Here is a 10,378-nt window from a genome sequence, read left to right on the forward strand (position 1 = left end):
TGTTAGGGAAAAATACTGACTTAGGACATAAATACCTGCCATGAACTGCTTTTACTTAAAAAGTTTTAATTTTAGACCATCTTACGTGGTTACTTTAGGTCTCTGAGTTTGTAAGGCCTCCATGCAGGCCTCCTCTGAGCTTGTCAGGTTTAGTATGTGACTCCTTTTCATCTACATTAACCCACAGAACTGTGAGCTCATAAATGGGTATCATATTTTTTTAAACATTTTTTTTTTAATACATCTTTATTGATTTCAGAGAGAGGAAAGGCAAGGGAGAGAGAGAGATAGAAACATCAATGATGAGAGAGTCATTGATCGGCTGCCTCCTGCAAGCCCCCAACTGAGGATCGAGCCCACAACCGGGGCATGTGCCCTGACCAGGAATCGAACCCCAATCGCCTGGATCCTCGGTTGACGCTCAACTGCTGAGCCACGCCCGGCCAGGCAAGGGGTATCATTTTAAGTCACTAAGTTTGCAGTAATTTCTCACAATAGAAAACTATACAAATAGACATTGATATAAATATAAAATGAATTCTGATCAAATAGCACAAAATTTTTCTAATCTTCCTTTTTTTATATCTTACCTTCAAAAATTAATAACCCGATTCCTTATCTTCAGGATATTTACTTATTTGCTCAGTCCCCTCATATGTAACCAATCTATTCAGCATGTGGATCATCTCTCCTCAGCCCTGGCCCCACGGAGAATTCACTGGTTGAGTTTCCACCTGCCCAGACCCTATCACACACTAAACCCAGACCTCATCATCCATGGTGGCCTGACCAGCTAGTTATCCCTGCACTTGTCAAGTGTGTCACATTGCCCCCTTTTCATTCACAATTCGCCCATTTGGTCATAAATCAATCTGAAGAATTCATTGATGATCAACCTTTGGGTTAGATAACGTGGTCCCATGGTGGTAGGAAAGCTCATTCTAGGAAGTCACAGTATCAGTGTTGTTTTGTAGAAATGATTGACCATTGGGGATGGGGCAAGACTATGACCATGGTATGTGAACTAAGCCCAAATTCTCCCCGAAGGGAAAGGGTAAATAAACGGGAGGCAGTCAGGTCCTATTGGCCTTCATTATTAAAAACATTCTGGATCATTTCTAACCTGTGAGCTATCATGATCCAAGTTTATTTTTTACTTTATGCATCCACATTAATTTTTACTTTATGCATCTAGTATAACATTTACATAACAAAAGAGGCATAATAACAGTGGTTCAATAACATAAATTCTAAAAATTGTATGACTTATATTAACTAAGGCTGAGCTTGAGGGGAGTAAACATCCCAGCCAGCCAAGAACCCTTCACATATGTCATCATATTTTTTTTTATCAAACTAATAATGTGTTTTCCCCCTTCATCTATTGACATCTGTACTTTATGATAGGTTCTGCGCTATGAACAAAAGAATTTTAGTTATTTCATGATCTAAAAGTTATAATTTTTCTTCTGGCCAGTTTCCATAGAAATAACTTCATGGGCAGGATTGAGTTCAATCTGTCAGTATATTTGATCTCAGTATTAATATTGTTTTAAGTTTTATTAGCCTCAGGCAAAGTTATTTTACCTATAACCTCAGTATAATAAGACATTCCTATAGAATTTAATATAAATTTAGTGTCATTATGTTACAAGATAGGAGACGGGCTTATCTCCCCCTGTTGCTTATGGAAGTGGGGTCCTTGGGGTACTACTGGGCTAGGCATTTCCAGAGGTCCCCACGGGAGGGTGAGATATGGTAGAAAGCTTTATTTCCATGCAATTACACCCCTGGGTTTACAAAGTCCCATTTCCCTTAATCCAGTCATTGAAAAAGTGTAGCTGGGGCTTGGGTAGAGCTAAAATCAGAGCCAGTGTCCAGAGCTTCCTTTCCATGTTGGAGCCTGGTCCAGGCCAGCATCAAGCTAGTTTAATTTGTTTCCCCGCTGAAGTCCATTAGTCCATTGTATGTGAGGTCTACATGGCCATGGGCCATAGGTCAAATGCAAGGAAGCAGGAGCAAAAAAGCCCCACAAGCCAAGAGTGAAGCACAACTAGAGCAACAAGAGAGAGGATTCCTTTGTTTAGGGGATTGTGTATTCCCAAATTTTTGCCTGCTTGCAGTGGCCATGCCCATTCTAGCCAACCATCTCTGTTCCTAAGTGTGATAGACAGACAAGTACCTTTCCTATGTCACCCCATCTTTACTGGCCATGTGTCTATCTTCTCTTTGTTGGATCCCTTCCCCCAGCATTTCTGCAGGGAATAAATAGGCCAGCAGTTCCCTAGGGAGTGCAAAGCTTCAGCTTTCTGGTGAAGCTGCCCAAGTGACATGCCTATAATATCTGGCCTTCCCTTTGCTCCTTTTATTAGTAACTAGCTAATTACAACAATATCAATTACAATAGGAGTTACTTAGAATAACAGAAGGATTCTTAATCCTTCCCAACAAAAATGTCTCTTTCCCGTGTATCATATGTTATTGTTTGTTGGGGTAGATAAAATAGATCAGGTTTTAGTGAATTCAGAATTTCATATAGTGAGGGCATAACCATTTACCTCTTTGATTTTCATGACCTCACAATGAGATGAGTTTCCCATGTACTGTTATATTTTAATGTAGCCCATATACTTCCCTTTGAAAGTACTTGAGTGTTATTAAGAATGGTTCCTATACCAGCCAGTTAAAATATTGAGAGTTTTAGTTTAGGATTTAGCGGGGGTGCCTGAGCTATTAAAATATAGTGCCGCCCTGGCCGGTGTGGCTCAGTTGGTTGAGCGTCATCCCATGCACCAAAAGGTCACAGGTTTGATTCCGTCGGGGCACATGCACATGCTCCGGTTGTGGGCTCCATCCCCAGCAAGGAGCGTGCAGGAAGCAGCCAACCAATGTTTTTCATATCTATGTTTCTCTTTCTCTCCCTCTCCATCTGTCTCTAAAAAATCAACAAAAACATATAATTTTTTTAAAAGTGCCTGAACAAAAGGCTCAATCAATTTAAAAAATAAGTAAAATACAGTGTCATAACTTATGTTTTCCATCTAAAAGTTTCCAAGGCCCAGGAGGCCAATAAGAGTCCTATGGGTGTTTAGCTTGGGCTTCTGCATCCATGATAGTTGGCCATTGTTTTATAGCCATTTCAGGTTCCATTTGTATTAACATGGATAACAGACCTTGTTCAGTTAAAGTGCAGGCATCAATTAATAAATCAAGTGTAGTTGGCAAGAGGCAATCAGAATTAAGGGCCTAGTTAGTCTATATCTTCTTGATCCAAATGGATATGCAAACAATTTATGTATAGCAGAAAACATTCAAATCATTCTGAATTAAAAGGAGGTAGGGCTTGACAGATCATTTCTATTCTTTGTGCCACCATAATTTTAGTATGAGCAGATGAATTCAAGCAGTGGGAAAGACAATACACTATGAGTTAGAGTGCTACAAAAAGAATCAACAAACCTACCAATATCTTGATAATTATCTGTAAGAGAAATCAAACCAAATTTCCTAACTCTGAAGGTAGCCAGGTAAACAAGTCATGTAGTGGGTCATCTTTTATTTCTTGTGGCCATTTAGCTTGTTGAGTCTCTACTCCTAAGGTGTTTTTGTGTGTGTGTGTTTTTTTTCAGGGCACAAAGTTTTCTTTAATTATTTTTTGGGGGGAAGGGATACCACACTTCTACCCAATTAAGAGAAACATTTTTATCAGTATAGAGGTCTTTTTTTTTTTTAACACTTATCATGCCATGAATTCATAGGGAATGGGTTCCAGCAGCTCAGGCTCCTTTCCATTGGTTCTCACAAAGTGTGCTTCTCTGGGTGGAGCAGGCTGACGCTTCAGTTGAACCCAGGTACCTTTCTCTTTGGCTTCCTTCTTTTTCTGATCATTTTCCTTCACACGTTTCAGGAAGCTATCTCGGCTCTTAGAGTGCTTAATATGCTCGATACGTACATTAATTCTCTTGGCAAGAATCTTGCCCTTGACTTGTTTGTTCACAACAATGCCCACCGCATGCTGGGTGACATTGTAGACTCTTCCAGTTTTGCCATGGTAACATTTGTGGGGCATTTCTTTTTGAACAGTGCCCATTCCCTTGATGTCTACAATATCACCTTTCTTGTAGATGGGCATGTATGTGGCCAAAGGAACAACTCCATGTTTTTTAAAAGGTCTAGAGAACATATAGCGGGTGCCTCTCCTCTTTCCCTTTGTGTTGGTCATTTTGGCTAATTACTGGCAGATGGCGGTTCCGGCCGAAAGGCCTAAGGTGTTTAAATATGTGCAACAGTAATGTGAGCAAAGCACAAACTCCACCTTGTTCCAACCTTCTAATCACTTAGTCTTTCTGGCCACCCTGGGATCCAGAGACTAGGAACCCCACCCTCGGGCACCATTAGCATAAACTCAAGACTGTGGTAAAAAGGAGCTTCTTATGAATAACAAAAGACACTCATAACACTGGAAATTCCAAGGGTTTTAGGAACTTTGTGCCAGGAACCAGGGACAAAGACCAAATATATTTACTGTTATACTACTGCTAGCTTTGGAAAAAACGGCACCAAGTGTTGTTAGACCAGACCATGGTTCAGCAAGCTCGGTACCTGAGTTCTGGCTAAGAAAGAATTCAGAGCCAGGACTCAAAATATAAGAGAAAGTTTATTTAGAAAGTCACAGAGGTAGAAGTGACCTGTAGAAGAAATAGGCTCAGGAAACAAGTTACAGAGGCAATAGAAGGGCCCTCAGAGCTTAGAAGAAAGAGATGAAGGAAAACATGCCTGGGGGAAGGAGGTGGAGAAAGGCTCAGCCAGCTCCACAGAAAGAGCCTCACTGGGTACCCAGGGCTTTTATCTGGAGGCCTCAGGGGAGAATCCCAATGGAACATTCATTAACTTTCCAGATGTTCCCCCCCCCCCCCCCCCCAGCCTTGGTCGCCACTGATTGGTCTTGATATCGGTCATGGCATCACTCCATCGGATTTTGCTGCTTCTCTGGGCCTAGAACTGAAACACAGCTGAATCCTAGATGTCACCTTCCAGGGGCTAATGCTTAAAGGAGTGGCCATGCCAGGGCTTACAGTTTTTCCCGTTGCTGGGCACCCAGGGCTCTCCACCCTGGAAACCCTCTGCACCTGGTCTGTCATTCCTACTCTGTTCATGCCTAGGTAACTGCCTACTACACTGTAATGAGGAATAAATCTTTGACACATTTTTCCTCCTTTTGGGGCAGAGAGAGAAAGGGAAGGACTGGATTTGGTTAAATGTGAAACATAAATTTTCATTAAAATAGGTGGGTAATATACAAAACTTGTTTTGCTGTCTAGTGAAAAAGACCCCTCTCAACTATAAATCTGGCTGGAAAACAAGGACAAAATAATTGTATATTCACCTCAGTCTTTCAGTAAAGGCAGAAAGAGCTTTCCATTTCAAATTTGTTTTGTTTTGTACCACATGTGGGTTAATTAGATAAAACCATGTCATGTGCCAGATTCAATCAGCCTGGAAATAATCAGAAAACTGGGTTTGGCGTTGTTTATGCTGTTTTGGCTCAGATGGACAAAAGCACAAAATGTAAATTGGCTCCAGAAAATTACACGTGTGTACTGGTGCCAGCTTTTCTTTCGTGGGATTATCTCTAGCTGGCACCTGAGCAGCAGATGCTGCTCTGGATGACCATTAGACAAATCTACATAATGTCGTTACCCATTTTCCGTCACCACCCCGTGAATGACACTTATTTTACTGCCTTTGACATAGGCCAAAGCCAGCTTGCCAGCTATTGGCAGTCAGGCGACTGCAACTGAAAATGCATGTTGAAGTTAAACATGAAAACACTTTTTTTTTTTGGCTTATCCTCTAGTGACTTCCTTAAATTCTTTTCTTTGTCTTTTAAATATCCTGTAAGATTAGAAATAAAGCCCTGCCTGAAAACACTCCTCAGCTGTGTTTCCTAATGTAGGTAGTTTAGTGAAATATTAAGGGGAAGAAGCAGAGCATTTCATTGTCTTCCTATTCTATGTTCCAAGGGATGAATATTTTAATGAATATCCAAGAGTGAGAAATAGTTATTTTCAAAACCTAATCATCTGATTGATAATAAAATCCAAATTAGCTAGTTTTTCTTTCTCTTCCTGCTGTGTAAATTCTCTGATATCTATACATGGAGAAATAGGATTACATATTGCTCTCCTTATACGTTTTCTAAAAAGAATATATTCTAGAATATTCTAGAATGTGGGGTGGGTGATAATCACTATCTCCCTAGTATGGATGAAACCCCTTTTGCTCAGGTTACCAGTGGCCACCTACTGGCCAAATTTGGTGGGCATATTTTATCCTTACCTTACTCGATTTATCTGTATGTATCTGGCCTTTTTCACTGTTCCATTCTTCTTGAAATTTCCTTGGTTTTCATGACTCCACTCTCCTGACTTGTATCTCTTCTCTGTCTCTAGCATGCTTTGTTTGCAAATACAGAAAACCCAACTAAAACCTAGCTTAAATATAGGGTGACAGTTTCTTCAACAAGTTAAGGGCACTAAACAATGTGGAGAAAAGAATTTTTGTGATTAAATTAGGCTGATATGACATAAACATCAACTAGTATTTGTGGACTTTGGATCCTTATGTGAACAAACCAGCTATTTAAGCTTTTTTTGTAACAAATTCTGGAAATCTGGATAAGAAATGGATATTAGATAAAATGTTATTAATAATTTTTGTGTATTAAAAAGAAAAGCCACAGGCCCCAAATGGCATCACTTGTCCTGAGATATCAACCCTGATTGCAGTTTCTGCTTCTCTGGGGAGTGGAATTTTAAACCAACCAGTCTGGAATTTCCTGATCCTTGAAAACGAAGTAATTTGCCTGATAAAAACCCCATGCCTTCCCTAAGGCAGGGTGGGGAAACTTTTTTCTGCCAAGGCCATTTGGATATTTATAACATCATTCCTAGGCCAAACAAAAGTATCAACTTAAAAATTAGCTATGGTCCTAGCCCCTTCAGCTCAGTGGTTAGAGCATCAGCCCAAGGACTGAAAGGTCATGGGTTCAATTCTGGCCAACGGCATGTACCTCTATTACAGGATCGATCCCTGTCCCCAGGCCTGGTCAGGGTACATTCAGGAGGCAACCAATAGATGTGTCTCTCCCTTCCACTCTTTCTGAAAGTGATGGAAAAATACCCTCGGTGAGAATTAAAAAAAAAAAAATTAGCTGTGGAAAAAGCCCTAGATTTATTGAATTTCAAGTCCCACCTAAGGGCCAGAACAAATGATTCATACGACCTAAGGGCTGGACATTCCCCACCTTTGCCCTAATGGAAGGTGTCCTTACCAGAAATAATCCACTTTTAACTTCTTAGTCCCACCCTCTTTCTGCCTATGAAAACCTTCCATTTTGTACAATTCCTCAGAAGGCCCCTTCTAGATGCTAGATGAGATGCTGCCCAATTCATTAGTCACTTAATAAAGCCAATTATGTCTGTCTTCAAAGTTACTCAGCTGAATGTATTTTGTTGTTGTTGTTGTTGTTGTTGTTGTTCCAGCACTGAAAGGTTGCCAGTTTGATTCCAGTCAAGCACATGCCTGGGTTATGGGCTCAGTCCCTGGCAGGGGGTGTGCAGGAGGCAGCTAATCCATGTTTGCTCTCACATTGATGTTTTTTTCTCTTCCTCTCCCTTCCTCTCTCTCTAAAAAAACAAACAAACAAAAAACACAATGCAAAAAATCTTTAAAAAGAAAAAATTTTAAATTTATCTTTTTTGTTGAAAGTATTACAGATATCCTCCCTTCTCCCCCCACTGACCCCCTCCACCTCCTTCCACCCCCTCCATTCACAAACTATTTTCTGAATGTTGTTTTTTAATAGGTATTACAGTGGTGTGATATGTTAGAAAATGTCCATGTTTAGCAGGAACACATACTGAAATATTCAGAGTGAAATGCCATGATATCTTGATTTGCTTTAAAATACTCATAAAAAAAAAAAGAATTGCGACAGAATCTTGACAATTGTTTGTGGACGAAAAAGGACCACATGCTAACCTGACTAGCTCAGGGAGGCCTGTGTTGCAAACTCGGAGACCTAAAGTAACCACAAAAGATGGTATGAAAATAAAACTTTTTTAAAATACATATATATCTCTATTGATTTCAGAGAGGAAGGGAGAGGGAGAGAGAGAGAGAGAAACATCAATGATGAGAGAGTTATTGATCAGCTGCCTCCTGCAAGCCTCCTGCTGGGGATTGAGCCTGACTGGGAACCCAACCCTGATCTTCTGGATCATAGGTTGATGCTCAACTGCTGAGCTATGCCAGCCAGGCCATAAACTGCTTTTAGTTTAAAAAGTTTTAATTTCAGCCCAGCCAGTGTGGCTCAATGGCAGGAGGCAGCTGATCAATGACTCTCTCATCATTGATGTTTCTATCTGTCTCCCTCTCCCTGAAACTGAACAAATAAAAATAAGGGGAATTTTTACTTCATAATTTCTTTTTATAATCTCTTTGTGGCTTTCAATGGTGTTTGCTTCATCTAGGGCCACTTCTTCTAACAGTGGGGCACCATATATTTTGGTTTGCCAGGGCAGTTCCAGTTACATCCATTGCCCTAACGTAATTATTTATGGCACTATATTTCATTTAAATGTCACCTAGTTTTGGATGATAAGTTACAGAGTCACCTTAGCCCATGACTGTCAAATGATTGCCAACCACAATTAAGGCTTCATACTTATCTGTTCATGTGCAGCTGAAGAGGGATGAAGCTGCTTTCCCAGAAACACCCAGCAAACCTTCCTATAAACCCAATATTCCGGAGCACGTATATGCCCATCCATAAAACAAACACCATGGCTAGAATGATGGGATGCATTAGTTGGCTTATGTCAATCAGGGCTCACCCTGAGAGTAGGAGACAAAGTCAGTCCTTGGTTCCTTGTAGGATGAGGCCGAGAGAAACTGAATGTGGGAAGGAAACCAATAAAGGTTACTACACCTCTCCTTGTCATGTCCCTGCCACTGCCCTAGTTTAAGCCTCAACAGCTCTTACTCAGATGTAACTTTGCAGAAACCTTGTTTTCTTTAATCTGGCTTTTTATTTTGATTTTTTTCCCCTTTGACTCAAACTGGCCTCACCCAGCCCCCTGACTCACCCACCTCCCTCTCCCTTGCTTAATCATTAAACCCTCAAGGACAGTGAGATTCTGGTCAGCATCTAGGAGCCTTAAGATCAAGGTCTTGGGTCTGTTGACTACAGAGATAGGTTTCAATCAAACTAAAGATAACATCTTGGCCTTAGTTGTGCTTTAGCTCCAGACTCAGGAAAGCAGAATGATTCCATCCAACAAATCCTTGAGAAATCAGACAGAAAGACTCCATGGCGGACATAAGGACCATATGCAATGATCAATTATCCCCTACCTTAGCACCAACCAATCAGTAGAGACCATGACCCTAACTCCTTTAGCCAGCATGACAAATGATTTTTTCCCCTATATAATCCATCCCCTAGAAGCCATTGGGGGAGCCAGGTCTTTGAGCATTAGCTCATCTTTGAGTCTAGGCATGGTGCCATCTCCTCAATTAATAAACCCTTACTTTTTTGGCTGCAAACTCCTGTTTGTGTCTTACTGGGCTTTGATACACATAGGTAAATGGACCCCTTCAGTCTGGTAACACAGAGACTTGCAATAACTCTTACTGATCCTCCTTCAGTTTAGGCCCATCTCTCCCATTTCGCTACCAGAATGACCTTCCTAGCATGTAGATCTGATCATGTCACTACCACACTCGACATGTTTCAATGTTTTACTGTTATCTATAAAATAAATTCTAAATGTTTTACTGTTATCTATAAAATAAATTCTAAATGCCTTTGCTTATTCAATAAAGCTGTTCAATATCTGACTTTTGTCTGGTTATCTGTCTACCCTTATCCATCTTCATTGTCTTCTTTATACGTGAAGCTTTAGCAACACTGAATTACTTGTAGTACTGCTTATATAAAATGATTTCTCATAGCTTGTTCCCCCAAGTCTACCTCATTCTTTCCAATCCAGCAAGTTTGTATTTATCCTCTCACGGTCAGCTTGGGTATGATCTCTCCTTCCTCGGTCTTTTTGGGCTCCTTCTCCTTTGTGCCCTCTGCACTTTGTCACACAGTAGAGCTCTCTTCTCTGACCCTACCAAGACAGTGGTGGATTAATTGAAAAACCAATTAAAATCTGGGATCATAATAATGAGACATACTTTAAACATTATTTTTTAAAACATCACATAAACTTCTGTTTTTCAATCTATTTTTTTTATTATTTCCCCTAAAGAGCTTTGTTAGACTTTTTTCTAATGACACCATCTCCTTCGCCCCCTATGAAGTTTTAAT

The 10,378-nt window shown here is 40.4% G+C and overlaps 1 pseudogene; it reads right to left on the reverse strand.

Moving 5' to 3' along the window:
• Positions 1-3,618: 3,618 nt before the first annotated feature.
• LOC107531335 (large ribosomal subunit protein eL21 pseudogene) lies at positions 3,619-4,256 on the reverse strand (annotated as a pseudogene).
• Positions 4,257-10,378: the final 6,122 nt, after the last annotated feature.

This window comes from Miniopterus natalensis, chromosome 2 (genome assembly GCF_054644295.1).
Source record: "Miniopterus natalensis isolate mMinNat1 chromosome 2, mMinNat1.hap1, whole genome shotgun sequence".
Classification (NCBI taxonomy): domain Eukaryota; kingdom Metazoa; phylum Chordata; class Mammalia; order Chiroptera; family Miniopteridae; genus Miniopterus; species Miniopterus natalensis.